Source organism: Varroa destructor, unplaced genomic scaffold (assembly GCF_002443255.2).
Source record: "Varroa destructor unplaced genomic scaffold, Vdes_3.0 BEIS01000001.1, whole genome shotgun sequence".
NCBI lineage: Eukaryota > Metazoa > Arthropoda > Arachnida > Mesostigmata > Varroidae > Varroa > Varroa destructor.
Genome location: NW_019211454.1, coordinates 55,337,777 through 55,355,091, shown reverse-complemented (window position 1 = coordinate 55,355,091; position 17,315 = coordinate 55,337,777).

Below are 17,315 nucleotides of genomic sequence, written 5' to 3'. Positions count from 1 at the left end.
AACGTTGTCGTTCATGCTGAAAACATGCGTAGCGCTTTGTGAAAAAAATAACCAGTGAATATACTTAAACCGTATTATTCCTTATTGTAAGTACTTGGATATATGAGCTGATCATTCCCGAGAAGAGCGTGGATGTCCGGCCAATGGCCAATGCCATTGGCCAGAATCACGTGTACTCGTCCTGTTAACGAATGGCTCAGGTTTTTGATTGCATTTCACTACCCACGCTTGCTATACAAAATTCCAATTTTTTTTACCTACCTAGAGATGTAGATGGTCACGACCTGATCTGTGATGTTTCGTGAAAAAAAAAGATACAGATTTTGAAAAAGCTTCTATGACAATAATAACTTGGCAATGCTTAGTTAGTACGGCTAACTTAAACAGCATCGCCTAAATCTGCAGCAATAGCAAAGGTCATCTTCATAGTAACAAACCAATAGCTTGCTGATTCTATTTGGAAACCAGATTGAATGCGGTTATTTTCGAACAAGAAATTGTTATTTCTTTTTAATTCTGTTGTTCACTAATTTAATAAAGGATAGGGCGTTTTTTATACAATGCGTATATTTAATAAATAATTAATTAAGTTTTCTGCAAACTTAAGTTAAATATGGACAAAATAAGGACGCGGTCGTTTATCCTTATGTTGTGTGTTGTTTCTACGACATGTAGCAATAAATACTATCTGTAGGAAAACCGATCGTCCAGAGTCATCGATTACGGCACTGGCCCTGATTCTTAGAGTTGTCCCATTTATTGACCTCGTCATCTGTGGCAACCTCGATCGGTAAAAGCGGCATTTGCACATCCGGGTCGGCTGGTACCACTTGTTGGGTGCCCAATTGAGTAACAGACACATGTTACGATGTGTAACTGCAGAATGGGTTGGAAGTTATATTTATCAGCATCTATAGATATAAGAAGCGCATTTTTGAATATTTATGCGACAGGCTCCATTTGAGCGAAAATTGCACTCAAATTATGTACAGCCTTCTGTATATTAGATAGAGAATGTAGCTACCTTGGTACAGTTGCCACAGTTACGAAAACATTATGGTAATGTCAATTTCAAAAAAGAAAAAATACTTCAATTTTTTAATGATGCGGTTGAGGCCTTCCACTTCCAATAACCCATTGGCAATCAATTGACGATTTTTGCCAGCCATATATTTGCTGTTCAGAACCGTAAGGTTTGATCTATTTTACAGACGTATCTATATTGGCTAACTAAGAATTGCTAACTGGAAACGTCACGCAAAGGTTGAGTAAACATTTGACAGCTGAGTGCTCTGGACATTATTCTATTTTTATCACAACTGAACAGCTACGACTGTTTAGCGAACACTTGTTGACGTCATCAGGGTATGTCTGAAAGGTAAGGTTGCAGGCTACCGTTAGGGTTTGCTCGCAATCGGACAAAACCACAATATATGGTCATTGTTTCTAAATAATTCTGATGCATGATGCTGTACCATAGAATTAATTCGTTTTGTAGACCCGTAGGCTTGCAATATTCTGTTCTTCGACTTTTAAGAGAGGAAAGGCTCAAAACATTGTCTTGTGCATTTTCAAAATTAAAGCGCTGCCGATTTAGTGCAGACGACCGGTGCCGAGAAGTTGCCCCTCTCAAAATGAAGCTCGATTTTCGAAACGTGTGCATATGCCACTATCATCTTGAGTGATTGGTCGTAGTATACGCATAATGAGATACCTTTTACAGTATTAATGTTTCACTTGAAAAAGATATACGAACTAATTAATTATTGTGCGTTTCGCAAAACGTAACATGTGATACATGTTACGTTTTTTTTCCCCTATTTCAAACATTTAAAGCAGAAATAAACAATCTCAAAGTTGACCCCTGCTGGTAAATTGCTAGGTATAAGTGCGTATTTAATGCACAAGAGGTTGCAAAGGCAATATAAATTTTGCGAAAAAGGCAAATAATTGGCACACAACCATTAGGTAACTATAACTTCAGAGCTTTAGGTGTGATGACAGCTATATAAGGTCTTCACTTATAAATATGTAAAAAAAAAAATATATATATATATATACACGTAATCAACGAAGTCTATTATGCAGACGAACACCAAAAGCCTTGTTTCAGCGCATCTATGACCGCCTCACAAATCCTAGTACACGTTTTAAGCTTTAAGTGCTACTAGGCTTGAAGTTGTGTTACTATTGTTGCACGTGTATACACGGTGGATTTCTAAGTAGACCTTTAGTAGCATCGACAAACGACGTTATTGGAATATTAATACAAGGGTAACACGGATAAATTTAGTTCATGCAATAATGACAATCGTTTCGTTTCGTAGATAGATGCGTCAGACGGTTAAGTTACTATTTAGGATTGTTTCTTTATATGGTCGAACTGCCCAAGTGTAAAGGTGCCCAAAAAACTGTTTGCCCTGTTACTGAACGTGTTGAAAATGGTAATGGCAAGGTTAAAGATCTTCAATTTTGAGAAAATCACATAGTTTTTGAAGGTACTGTTCAGGATGATAGTTTAGCCAGCGAACGTAGGCCGTCGGTTCAAAAATCGATTATCAAATTGTTTTAGGATCACGTTGAACGCGACTTACAACAACTAGGAAAAGAGCCGTGAATAGAGTGCAGAAAGCTTTAAAAAACATCCGATTGTGTGACACCTCTTATATCCAACTGTACGAATCGTTGAAAACGCTTCGATAACCCCATCAGTACCCCCGGAAGCCCCGCGCCTCAATACGATCGAAGAACGTATCCTTCATTTTAGTGGCAATCGAACATTCGTCGCGTCGAAATTAAGATAGGCAACTTGCTCGGTGATGCAAATTCGGGTGTGTTTTGTGGTGATATGAGCGTGGATCGCCTCTGCGGCTCCGTGTAAAAAGAAATTCTTAGCTAAGAAGCCATGAGTGGGCTTTCGTAGACAGTTCCAGTCAGCAACACTACATCGTGGAGCGCCTATAGAATACAGTACACTACACCTTTGATTGAAACTCGTGTCATGCGTTTGCCTAGCTGTTATTATAGCACGTGGGTTAGTTAAAGAAGCGATTAAGCATATGAGCCATTTTTATAGGAACTTGTGCATTGTGCGAGGAGTAAATTCAAATAAAGATGTCTAACTTTTCGTAGTCCTGAATATGGGATAAACTTGATCTACTAGTCAATACGCGTCCGTTTCTTGTGTGCTCAGCCTGAGCAAGATAGGTAGTCACTCGTAAGCATTGCCAAGGTTTCGCTCGCTCGTTTTTAAATTGTAAGAAACTTGTTTCGTTTTCTTATCTAATTAATAAAATTCGGAGCCACTAATCTTCCAGCGCTAATAGAGTTACTCGAACCGCTATGATAATTTCGACTACGAATATACCGTTGCAATAGATCATACAACTGCCTCATCGCCCTCGCAGACTTTGTTACTGTAGATTTATTTGTTGGCTTGTCAGTAGTGATTTTTCATGCATTTTCTATGATGGACAATGATAATAACAGACTAAACTGAAAACAGGATCTTTTTGAATTATCAGCCCATCATCAGCAGCCACAAAATAGCTAATCTTACTGATAAATTTGAGTATTTGTATGATCTCAGAAATGGCGTAGCGGTACCGTGATCGCCTGTCGCTTTTTCGGAACGCTTGAAATGAGGTTCTGCGAACTTCTCATAATTAGATTGTTTTATTTAAATTGAGATTGACGGCAGATCTAAGGAAGACTTCCCCTATATAACCTAATATGTACATATTTAAAGATACAACAAATTTTAAGTCTTATGCGGGGCAATTGTGTCCGTCTACTGATATTACTAAATATTATTATTTATGTAGGGAGGGATATTGAGCTGTAACTATTTTCTGCCGTTTGACAAAGAACATCGATCAACGGAACAAATCCATTTTCGTTATCATTCTTCAGTTAGAATTAGACGTTTTCCCCATCAATGGGCCGTTACGATTACCATGTTGAGTTTGTTTGTACGGTTGGGCATTTTTCTTGTCCTTCCTCTTGTCGAGGAGCGGTCTCGATGTGTGTGTTACTACCACCGACGCTGCCGTCCACCGGCTAGCACACAACGTTTAGTTATATATGCTACCGATAAAGAAGGAAGGCTATTATAAGTTTTGCGAATGACGATAAAGAGATTAAAAAAATGAAAATACAATCACAGGGTACAGGGAAAATATATCTATACCTGTATGTACTGTGCTTTGTGTATCATTTCGCGGCTGTTATTCCTCCCATTGAATTGCCCTAGACGGACTGATTTTGCTCAGCTCCAGCAAAAGTGTGTAAGCAATCTAAAAGTTTTCACCTGTATAAGTGGCTCTAACAGATATATAAGAGCTAGCCAACAGGGAGGACACATTATTATCTCATACTATTTTCCAGTTATGTTAAACATGATTTTTAATTTCGCTTATTCGGGTCACCAAAACAATGGTGGTATATCAATCGAATGCACTACAAGCATTACTGAAGGACACATTTCTTGAGCGCATCCCCTGGCTATCCCATAAGGCGAAGACCACTGGAAAACGTTTACACAGGTAAACGATATTGCTCAATCAATTGTGAATATATGGAAGCTTATAGTCCTTATATGCTGGATTTTTCGTAATATATAGCTGCAATCATAATGGGATATCTTTAAAACGAGTTTATTTCAAATTACCTTCAATAGTAATGCTGCTTCTGTCTAACTGTCAAGTCCTTCAGATTCATTAGCCGACTTTAGAAAGGAAATCGTGAATTGCAAAAGCTTCAGATTGACGAACGCACATATTTTAGAAGAAATTTATTTACGTAGCTCTTCCTGGATAATTTGTATATAATTTTTAGGTAAAGATGGAATGAGAAGCAGTCCTTCAAGCCAAACCGAGTTTGAGTTTACAAACTTTCTCTTTAATCTCCCAGTATTCCTCCAGAACAAGTTTTACATGAAAATTCCGCAGATGTGAAAAGGGATTATAGGCAAATGACTAACATTTATAGCATGTGTGATAGAGTAACACAAACACTTGACAAATTTTGCAATTGTTTCCCTTCGTAGCAGCTACACATCTAGTCATAGCGTAGACGGAGGACGGAAATCGCTAGCGCTTCCTATTATTACGGTCACATAGATGTTCTGCGGCTCTCCAAATTCGACCGGCGAGCGTAAGTCGTAATGATTTACCCCGTTGTCTAAGCGGACAAGTTGACCATATGCTATACCCGCTACGAACAGCACGCACTAGTTAAGTGGAGCTGAGACGCGAACATAAGCTCGTTTTTACATGGTCGCCTTTTGCGGCGTGTCGTCGATGGGCGTTCCTATCTGTAGACACGCTTGTGGTTAATGGCACGTCGTTCTATACATTTCAACCAGACAAATAAAGAGGGATTCTGACGTATTACTGTAGTAGATGTATGATACATGTTTACTGATATTCAAATATATAACAGACAGAGTTTGAAGTATGATCGTGATTGTAGGAATGCACCAATGGATATGTTGCAACTTCGCCTGTCCTTTTTTGCTGTGATTTCATTGTAGCTAGCTTCGACTTCAGTTTTAAATTAGATTTCCACAATCGCCAACTCATTGCCAAACGCCTTCGGTATCTCATGTAGGCCGCTGAGTCGTATAGAGTCGTATACATATGGAGAAAAAAAACGTTGCTCTCATGCATGCACAAAACTTAACTTTGTTTTTTAGGCTAGCTCTGAACGCCAAACGTCGAAACCTCGCCGCAGTAAACGACGTACACGTGCACATCCGCTGTACTCTCTGTAAATGTTTACCAAAGAGTTCTCCGTCAAACGAGTCACGGGAAGTTCCGATCGTCGACGGAACCGTTAAGCCCTTCAAAAGCTATAATTGGTGTGCGATTTGTGCTTTTCGAGTTTCCCAGGCCCAAGTAGCAGTCCGTTCAGCTAGCTAGGCGAAACGAACTAGCGAACGAAGTCAACGTTCAGCAGTCGCTTTGGTGAACATAGCCTCGGAGTGTGGGCCGACCCGTCAATCAAGCTTTCCTTGTCAGCTGTTTGAGATGAGAGTCTGAGTTGTATACCTTCGATGTGTGTGCCTGTGTGTCTCGTGCAGTTTTCTTCGTTGTTCTTGTTCCTTACACTCATACAAACTTACGCGCTCTTAACTGACGTTCTACCTCTTCTTTGCCGTTGAAGCAAATCGGTAGCCAGTGAAGTTGGGAGAGGTTTTTTTTAGAGTGTCAATCTTAGGCTGTTGTCACTTCCTAGCACTTACCAATGCATTTATCACTTGCAAATATTATCATGTGAGAGTTAGTTATTATTGGCTCATTATATCAACATTGAATACTTGAGCTATTTATTTGCGGAAAGAAGTGGATATTCGTGAATTTTTCACATCATGGAAAGCCTCAGATAGCAAAACAATAATAGAGTACAACAAGATGTAACCGGAAGCTTTCCATGGTTGTTACTTACTAATGACTAATAACTATTTGGGGGCATTCTGTTGTGTGTGAAACGCTACGTTGCTCTAAAGTACAAGTCGTTCTAGTATCTTCTGTTTGAATATGTAGCAGTTACAATATCCCATGAAGAAGCATACTCGCGCTCTGAGCGAACTGGAAAAGAGCAGTCAATATTTGAGAAGAAATCCGATGTGAACCGTCATACTTCAATTCAGTTCCTTACTTTTCCTAGCCCACTCTTTCCTGGATCTAAATGATTCCTAAACGTATCGAATTGTTTCATCATGAAATGACCGCTAGGCGTCTTCTGACAAGTACGTGTTCCCGTAGAGAAAATGACCTCAAACTTCTTTCTGGTTTCATGTAGATTATAGCCTAGTCCCGACTCGCTTTACACAGTCTGGAATTGACTCGAAACCACTTACTCGCTTTAGCCTATGGTACATGGTTATTTCGGTAGAGAATCGAGTCGATTTTCCTACGGTCACATCCAGTGGGATAAACGGTCAGGTTTCAGGCCCGCGCCAACTTCGCGGTTCGGCAACAACAGGGCTATTCCATTCTCAACGTAGACCTCGCTGGCCACGGCTAGGCAGAGGGCCTATCGGGATCAGGTGACGGGATTCGGAACATTTCTGTTACATCGCTGGTGTTCCTCTGAAGCGGTGTGTCGTAGATATTATAACTGCTGCCGTAACCATATTAACGATATCAGTTACCAATATAGATTAGTGCGATATCAAAACCTTATCGCTTTTATTACTGTGCACTCAATAGCAGACGACAGATTATAGAAATCTATATCGGTCTCGTTAAAAGTTAGTTAAATTTATTCTCTAAGAAATACATTGCTGCATTATTTCAACTCTTGCCATCGACATGATCTTATGTAGTGTTCCTTTTTGGTAAATTACCATTACGTGATAATTTACATAATTAAATTATCCCTACATAGTAAAAGACTTTTCGCATTGCTGAATCAGTAAGCAACATCTAATTGTTAGCACGACAAAACTTCATTAGTCGACACGACTGAGCAACGATGAGACAGAATAAGATAACTGCGAAGATTTTCCGTATAAATCAGCTATGATATTTGATTTATTTTTTGAAGGGACTTGACAAAAACAGCTTCGTAGCTTGTTTAGGCTATGTTTACATGAAAACTATCCACGCCAACCGGAAGTTTTTAAAAAAAAAGCGCTAAGAAACGTGTGCCGATTAACGCGATCGCTTTTAGAACAGCGCAACCGTTCCACATTTACTCGTATCTTTCTAAACTAAATCAAATAGAGCGATTTCTTCTCGATACTTCTTCAACACCTATTCTACATATTGCGGATACTACGTCCAAAATACAAATATGGAAATCACTAGCGGCGGTAGTTCTGAGCTTAGTTAAGCTGTTCGGCCTTCTAATTTATTGTAGCTAAATATATGGCGTGTACACTCATTAGTGTGAGGGGCACGAACTATAGGAACTTTTTTCTTTCATTCAGGTGAGAGGGGACTAAGTAAAGCATGCACATTTTCGATCAAATGTATAACTTCGTTTATGAATTGTACCCCGGAGACTGATAGCGACAGTAAACATCTGCCATTGCATTGCAAGTAAGTGCACAGTATTCTACCGAACTTTTTATAGCTTTTATCCTACCTATTTACGATTGAGTATTATAACTTATTTGGCAGACATGATAAATATTCGGCCTCAAATTTCTGTTTTGAATTTATGTGTAAATGCGGTGTGCTATCGTTTCGAAGTGGAAATGAATATTTGAACCATGTATGTATAGCTCAAGCTTGTCAATTCATATTCAAATAGAGAGTGTACATTGATAAAAGGCAATGAGTATTCACAGCATCCAGTAGACGAACCGTAGGAAGCTTAATAAATTTACTTTCATCTTTTATGGCTCCCGGCATTTCCTGTACGTTGTCAGGTTGGGTCCATTGGTATTTATATTCGACCTTAAGCGTCTTGGATAACTTGTGTTCCTCCACTCGATCCATTTTAAGTTACATTCCAATTTCTACAATAACTATCCAAGTTGGAATAATTGAATCAAGCCTCTGCTTGACCTGCTGTATTATTAAGATTATTATTATTATATTAAGTATAATGTTATGTGATATTAGTAAAACATACGTTAAGTTACCCTCTCGGCGATGTCGATCTTCAGCTGATTTTATTTTCCGCCTTACTCGTCCTTCACAATCGATATGAAATGTTCTATTTACATTTAGTCCAAGTGACATGAGGATTCTACGTAGTATCTTGTGTCGTCTTCTTTTTCGGACACGGCCGACTACTGCTATCAAACGATTTCTCTTTAGTTTTTACGTGGTGTACGCATATGATTAGAACAGAATTGCGGTAAACCAACCTGAACCCACTTGTTCTTAACTAAAAGTGTCGGTAAATTCACACTGGTCCTAGTTTTCAATCGGAGCCGTCGTGTCTACATACACGATGCCTGCCTATATGGGCCTTTTGTACTTGCGTGTGAAAACTGAGTTCGTCTTATCGATTTCGATGCGATCAATTATTAGTTTAACATTAGCACGAATTGTTCCTTTTTTCTTCCAACGAACCGTCGTGCTTGGTCGCAAAAACAGCAGCCTAAGAAAATGAGCGATAAAAACACCCAAACATCTTATTTCAAACGATGGTGTCAAACTAGAGGCAAGTTCATGCAGTTGCCGACTTCGCATGTGGCCTATTCCTTTCTTATTTCGCTAAGGACAGGCTTAGCCGGTCAAAGATTAGACACGCGGGCAAAAGAGCATGAAAAGCCTTGTTACACATGAGGATAAGGACAACGATTTATAACAAAACGGTGAAGAAGAATTCATGGGAAAGGCTTCTCTTTGATGCCTCTACAACACAGTTCGCTTTTCGTAGTTTGCTGCTGCTTCTGTCGCCTATTTTTCATGGATCGATTAAATGAATGAGAAACACCTGAGAAAAAGCTCCCCGGTGGTTTGCCGATGCCGAAATTGGGCTGAAGGTTTTACGCGTCCTGTGTGCTACAGTGTCTTAAAATAGCAAACGCTGAATACGGAGGACCAGTATCCATTTGCATAGATGGAAAAAGGAGAGACATAAATATCGACGTCTTTTATACGTAAGTGTATAGGTACCTTGTTCGTTCGTTCGTTCGTTTGCCTTGCGCCCTCATTCCTGCCTTGAAGTTCATCTAAATACAACGACCATTGTGCATGCATAAAACCAACGGACGTTTAAAGGTTTGAGATAAAGAAGGAACTCGTACGGTTGCAGGTTGTTCTGCGCGCACCATATGCATATATCAGCGCTTGACATATTATTTACACGGACGCAAACGGGGTCTGTCGTCCTTAAGATGATTTGAACGGAAATCACGTCCGTGCGCGATGCTTATTTCTAATATTCTCATTGTTCCCACTTTTCGATGCGCTTAAATAATTTGTCGGTTCTGTTCCGTTCCGTATTTCAACTACTACTTCTAGAGTTAGAGACAACATTAGTTCTCGTATGTTATACGCGATTCGGGTAAGCCAGTCTGTCATTTCCAATGTATCCTTTGTGTTGTTGTTTATTTGCTACTGAATTTCAAAGAGGTGTATTTCTATTGTTAGCAGGCAGTGCTAGTCTAGTGCTTTTATTGCTACGAACGGAAAGTTATATTATTAAAGATGTTAACTATTCGAACGTGACCATCCTGAACAATAATGCCCAGAAAAAATAAGCATTGAAAGGACGTACATTAGTGAACGACATGAAGATAAGTGTTGTCCCGTTTCCGGAATTGGAAGAAGAGAACGAAAATCCGCTTTTTAACAGACCGTGAATTTCGATGTGTGTTTTCTTATTTATGATTTCTAAAACGCCCGAATATTACCTAAATACGTATATCTGAGGCCTGTGTTCCCTCTAGACATTTCTTTCAAGAACATAATTAGCCTTCTACTCTTAAGGGAATAGAGAAAATAACTGCCATGCAAGAAACCAGAGACGTTTTCTATGTCGGAATACCACTAACTAGATATAGCTTGTATCCTTTTGTCAGCTCAGTTATGACTATTTAAACGAATGAGCAATGATCTGAAAAGCAGTGCAGTTTGTCTCAATGCTGGCTTTTGTTGTGATTATATCTCCCAATCGTTTTCCATGGATGCATCATTGATCCAATGTTCGGAATCACGTATAGGAATTTGAGGTTTTCACCAACTGGCAACAGTAAATAAGCATCAATGTTGCTTAGGCGTCCCCTATGTGGGTATTCTACAGGAATCATCTGTGTGACCTTTTTTCCGTCATCATATTCGTACATTTTTCGAGTCGCACCAACTTATGATATGATCCCTTTAGTATTGCACGGGTTCAAAGTCGAAGGCCAAGTAAAAAGCCCCTAGCTCCGAGCAGACCTGGAACCTTTTTCGCAACGTCGATATCTTTTCTTTGAGGTTCATTATACAGGGCACTTTATACAGGGTTAATTGTAGAGGGTACTGAAATTGGGCTTTTACACTGCCGCTTAGATCCTGTTGGTCCATATCGTTAAAGCTGTAGAGCTATTACTCTCTTGGGCTGGCTTCTACTGCTGTCGGTGAGCAAGACTCCCGGATAATCATACGTACCATAAACGAAAAATAGAATCACTTCCAAGATATTGATATATCCTGTAAATACGCGAATAGATCAAATGACTTCGCTTGCAATAAATAGCATCGTGCTGAAACCTGTAAAGAAATTTCATTTACCTCCGTGAAGCACAAACTATGAAAATCGAATAAGATAAAGCATTCTATGTATATACATATAACTATCAGAAGAGCGGCCGCGGCCCCTTTGATATTTGCTGGGTAGTTAAGGTGTATCCTACACTTGGACAGAGCCATAAGTAGTGAAACATAGCACTAACACCCTCGCTTAAATCACTTATTGCCCCAGAGGAGATGAAGGTCAATTCAAATGAAGTGTGGAAAGAGATTGTAACTATCCTTCACCATTTCAGCTGCTTTACGGCACCAGAAATTGCAGCATGACTCGCAGACTAGGGTAGTTTACCACCCTAAATCCAGTAAATCACCAGAGTAGCTAACTTATATAAGTTATGAAGCCTAATGGTGAGCAGAAGTAAATCGTTGCGCACAGGTTTGCGAACTAGCTCGTGACTCCAGGCCTCCTCTGATTCGAGATACTTGAACATGCGAACACATCTTCTGAAGCTAACGGCCGTCGTTTATTTGCGTTTTTTAAATTTCGCTAGCTCAGAAATAATCTCATTACTATCATAATGTTTACATATTCTAGCCTCTCAAACAGTTAATTTATCTACTGCTGATTATAGGCCAAAATTTTTATTTAAACAAAAAAGGCTCAGGTTATTCAAAGATCCGACATTTGCCTAGCGTTACTCTCTCACCGTATTCAAAGGTAAAAGCGAATGTTTATGAATTCATGATAAAGCGAATATATCATCGTTCTTCGAATGCTCCAGTGGCAAATAATCATTGATATAAAACACACCAACCGCCTTTCGATCGGCATAAATGACGGAACACGCCGACATATAAATTACGGGAAAAAGGTTACATAGCGATGTTGAAGTAGGAGCGTATCGATTGTTTCTGTATCCGACCGTTGACTTTTGCTGATCACGTGACGCATCGCATATCATTGGAAACAACAAGTTAGAGGTAATATTACTACTGATTGATCACACTCGCATAGTGATCCTAGGCGTAGACATTTGGGTAACCTAAAAGATTTCTTCATACGGACGGACATGTTTACTTTGAATATGCAGTGTAGGCTAGTGCGTCATAAAGAAAGATAACGTCAAACACCCGCCAATAACACCGCGTTATAAACGTTCGCGTTTTATCCCTTGAAGAATAAGTTCTGTGTAATTATAATTATCAGCTCAGACAAGTAGCAAATAAGTTTAAGGTATTGTGTTTGCTTATTTGGTGTTACATTGTAACATTAAGCAGATTGCAGTTCATAGTATAATCATAGGAATAACGTCTTGTAAAAATAATAACAGCACAGACAGCGAATGAAAAATATTGTCAAAAACTCTATCAGTGCCAGCACTGATCTGAACTGTAACATACTATTGCCAAATTCAGCTAGATCTCGTAACGTATACTTGGAAATACTGTGGTACGTTCCGTTATTCTCGTCGCCACAGGCCCAAACCGCAGCTTGCAACTAGGAGTGTTTTTAGTAGTCATCAAAGATCCACTATCAATCTTCGTTAGTTTGTTGGTCGAAATTTAACACAGTGATGCTGAATAGTTCCTTAGTCTGCTCGTACAATTAAATACAGGCGATACAATCAATATACGCGATCTGTCAATTTGGTTTGAGTTGAAGCAAGGTATAGAAATTATTTTACAGCAAAACAATGCCGAAATGAAGATCAGGAAAGGGTAACGATTTTCACTACTTGTTTTCTTTGGTAACACTGTATTTTCGACTTACGCCATGCTCTGTTAACATCTCTACAGCGGTTATTCGGTATGGGTTCTTGAGATTTTACGATTTAATATTCAAATGTTTAGACAACGATACCAAACGCTGATGTTGCAACGGATTGATTGCCTATCCAACCTCTAAAGTCAGCGCCGACCCACTGGAGAAATCAGTTTTGAGAGAGATTCAATATTGGCTTCACTGAACCTCCAGCTGGTTCCGCTAAGCTAACCCGACTGAGCTAAAACTTCCCTCAGAGCAGACACTCTTGGCAAGAAGATACCGTTGGGTTCTAGCTCTCCTAGCCCACTGGCGGAAGCATTTCGTAGCTGCAAAATGGAAACGCTTTGTCGAGACAAGGTAACCGAATACGGCTTTTATTTATGAAATTCAGACAGTACTGTGCTAATATGAAGCAATAAAAGCAATGCGCGAGCTTCACATGCTTGAATATTGTTCAGGCTTCAGCTGACATCAAGATGCATGCTGGTACAGGTGGTGTTTTCATCACACGTATTGCTTAATACGGTATAGCGCTTGAGGTTTTTTGATAGTCTCAAATCAATATATGCGAACAAGGTTGATTAACACACGTGTAAGACTATGATTGTGGAGTTCATCATGAATCAGAGATAGAAGACTTCATAAATGTATTATAGAAATTGAATTATACTTAAGCTGCTTGTAGACTTTTTGAATTATGTGTTGATGCTAATTTTCAAGCAGCATTGGCTTTGCTATGTATGCCTTAAATGTCAAAGCGCTCACACAGGTCTTTGATTATTTGAGAAGCGCTGGTCGGCTTCTGACAAGTGCGGCTATTCTATGGTTTCGTGATAAAGAAGACATCATAGGGATCCCATCACTTTGAAACGGTCTTCATCGACACGCAGTTTGAACGATTCCAGTCATCTACTCGTACTGGCTTCATCTGGTGGCAACAATTGGTTAGAAGTAAGGAGGTGTCATGACACAACAATCTACGACTTTGAATGGTCCCTGCCGGCTGGATTCGGCTTGGGATGCATCGTTTGATAAGTCTGAAGCAACTGAAAATTTCATTGTTAATGTGTTCGAGTAGTAAGTTTTTAATTTACGGGTGTTGGCGCAAAACTTCAAGATCTTTAATATTTGATTAATTCCATAACTGGATCCTTTTCCTTGTCTTGTGTTTCTACTGGAAATGAACATTTATTAATACCAATCTATCATCCCGTTCAATACGAACCCTGACATAGTAAACTCTAAGCTTCTTCACAGGCTAAAATCTGTGATTTTTAATTGAGAAATCCGCAATTATAATTTCTGACCTGCTGTCATTTGGATGGCAACTTATTTATTATTAAAATATGGGATACATGGGTCAACAAATGGCGATACTGATAAATTATTAAAATCTTGAACAAAATGGTAATCAGTGGTAGCAATTCCTCAGAGCGGGTATGGTGGATGACAGAGAACCTTCAACTAACTGCAACTTTTGCATTTTTGTCACCGTGATTTTTGCAATGCGACGTCGAACAGAGGAGTCCGGTCGTTGAAAATACACTTCAGTTATAACCAACGAACTATAGCTTACCTAGCTGTAGTCGGTAGTACCTACATTAGGCCGTTAAACGTCGACCATAAGCTATACGATTTCCTTACGAGTGATATTATGCTGCTTCACTCACAACTAGCCACCGACGCGAGCACCTGGGATAACCGTAGAGGTTCAATCTTTCATCAAAATATCATTGTCGAAACGTGAAGCAAGCGTCTTTGCTTGTGATTGTCGCTCAGATCAAGCTATGTTGTTTGTCCAATTTATGTCGCACATGGTCTTCCATGAAACTCGAAATTTCGAGTTCAAAATATCTTCTAAAACTTTTTCAACCATTGGCTTACGATGTTTGTAGCTGTAGGCCCTTTACAGAACACAAAGGGTTAACAATTAACTGTCTGCACCGTCACCATAATCGTAAGTCACTTGAATCTTTCTGATTTTCAATGGCTCACTACAACTCGGCTGCTAAAAGTCCGAATGATGATATCCGAGCAAACACTCTCAGATTTTAAAAAGTCTAAGTACGTTTCGACTATAAGAAAAAAGGTGTCGCAAAGTATCGCACAGTTCTAACATAGCGTCATTTCGAAATAGGAGATCAATGTTTGTCACGGTTTTCGATGCTTCCGTTAACACGAAGCTGACTATAAGTAATTTTTGTTTTCCGACAACACGTAGCTTGTTTCTCTCTGCCGCAGCCTCCTATTGCCGTCAAAGGCGTGTCCATGAGCATATACTTTTCTCTATCGGATTTTTTTTCATCACCAATATTATTTTAAGTACTTTACTGCGTGATACGTGGCAAGTTAATTATATGAAATTAATTTTATATGTAGTTCCTCATCAATAATCAGATTAAGCCTGGAGGGGATACTTTGCAGAAAAGAGCATGTCTGTGGAGCCGTTCATATCCACGCCTTGTCCTACACTCGTGTCTGACGAGGAACAATAAGGCGCATTCTCCAATTAAGGCACTATGATTGCAATGACTCTAGAAATAGCTTGAGACTCACATTGAACGTTCTAGTTCTTGTTTTTGTCAGGTATATCCTAGGGGATAGCACTAAGCAAGGACTGAATGGCTCGTGCTGTACGTGTGAGATGTCAGTAGTCTCATCATCCTTTCGCGTATGTAGCACGTGAATAAAGGCAGCTAAATAATTAAAAATACTTGTGGGACAGTGGGTTAGCGGGACAGTTTTTAAATGCCAGGTTTGAATCAGCCAATACTCATTTATACCCAACATAAGCCAATGAGGCAAGAACCTCATAGTTAAGCAGAGAAAAATGAGAATATATATATCTTACACCATAAGCCTATTTTTTGTCAATCTTTATAAAAAAAAAAATGTGGTAGCACGGTACATACTCTATATAGATCGCGCGGCTAAATGGCGATGAAGTATCTTGGTATATACACTTCGCATGAAAGTTACGAGCTAACTCTTAAATAAACATATACTTACAAAATAATTCATGAAATAAAATCGCTAATCTTGACTATATCTCGAGTTAATTCACTTTATATGTATACATGTTTCATTTTACAGTAGCAAACATCTAGGTTTAAGACTCAGTACCGTAAACAAGATTCAGACGTTGATATCGTTGTCACCTTTTAAGCTGAAACTGAAATCCGTATCTTCTGTAAATTCAATAAGTCTGGCTCTGAGTTCATAATCTATAATTTTAGAATTAGGTATTTTGAATAAATATTCCATGATCTAAATTCAATTATAAGTCCCCCAACAGAATGCACCACTAGAATGATTACGGGTTTACCTCGCTTTAGTAAGATATAACAACACTTACAATAAAATATTATATTATTTCTCCAATGCTTAAACTAATTGCATTTATACTAATCGAAAATGTTAAAAAGTAAATAAGAACATCGCAAAAGGAAATAGAAATTGATGAGATATTTCATGCTTGATTTTTTCAGTTGTTAAAAAACTCCTCATCGTTCTGAACTACCTATTTTGAGCCTTCAATGATTCAGAAAATACAAGTAGTTTTCGAATGAATTTCTCTTTTCATCTGTATCGTGAGAACCTCTAGCCAAAAACACCAGTGCACCGGGCTCTATGGGGAATGCTTGCAGAACAGCAAGGGTGCACGTTACGATAGCGTCACCATCGTGAGGAGCTCTTTCGATATAACGAACGCGGGGTGGGGGGTGAGGCTAGGTCTATTTTTGGCTACGCATTTTCACGTCACCCAACCTTATACCCCGACGAGGAGTGTTGCAGAGAGTAATCTATAGGACATATGTATGTCCTCCCTTGAATCTAAACGAGAAGAGAACGCACCGCAAAGCTCTGTGTTCGCTCCTATAAATCACACCGATCTTCATTAGCTCCAACTCCGTCTTCGTTCTGTAATTTTCTTCTTTGCCCGTTTGCCATTCTCATCGCTAGTACTAGGCGAAAAACGGCAGAATTGAATATATCGGTCGCGCTTCTTTGCATAGTCACCCATTAACTTTCCCGTGCTTTCAAACTTTGAAAACTTTCATTTATATCAAGGTTGGGCATGTATGACGATGTCAGCTAGTCAACTCTGTGGTCCTCGACAAACTATAACCTCCTGCGCTCTAGGAGGGCCTACCGCCACTACCAGCTAGAGATGTCCGTACTGCCTCAAGGAAGAGATTAATTTGGGAAGGATAATGACGTTCTTTCATTTGGTTGAATTCCCTTTCGGACTCGGTCGGAGGATCCGTTTTGTTCACTCAGTGTTCATCACACAAACGCTCACATGCATATATACCTACATAGAGAAAGGTATCAATATAGGGCTGTGAATGTATAACACTGTAAAAAAATTATGCCCCAGGCACTCATAAGAATCTATTATTTACAAT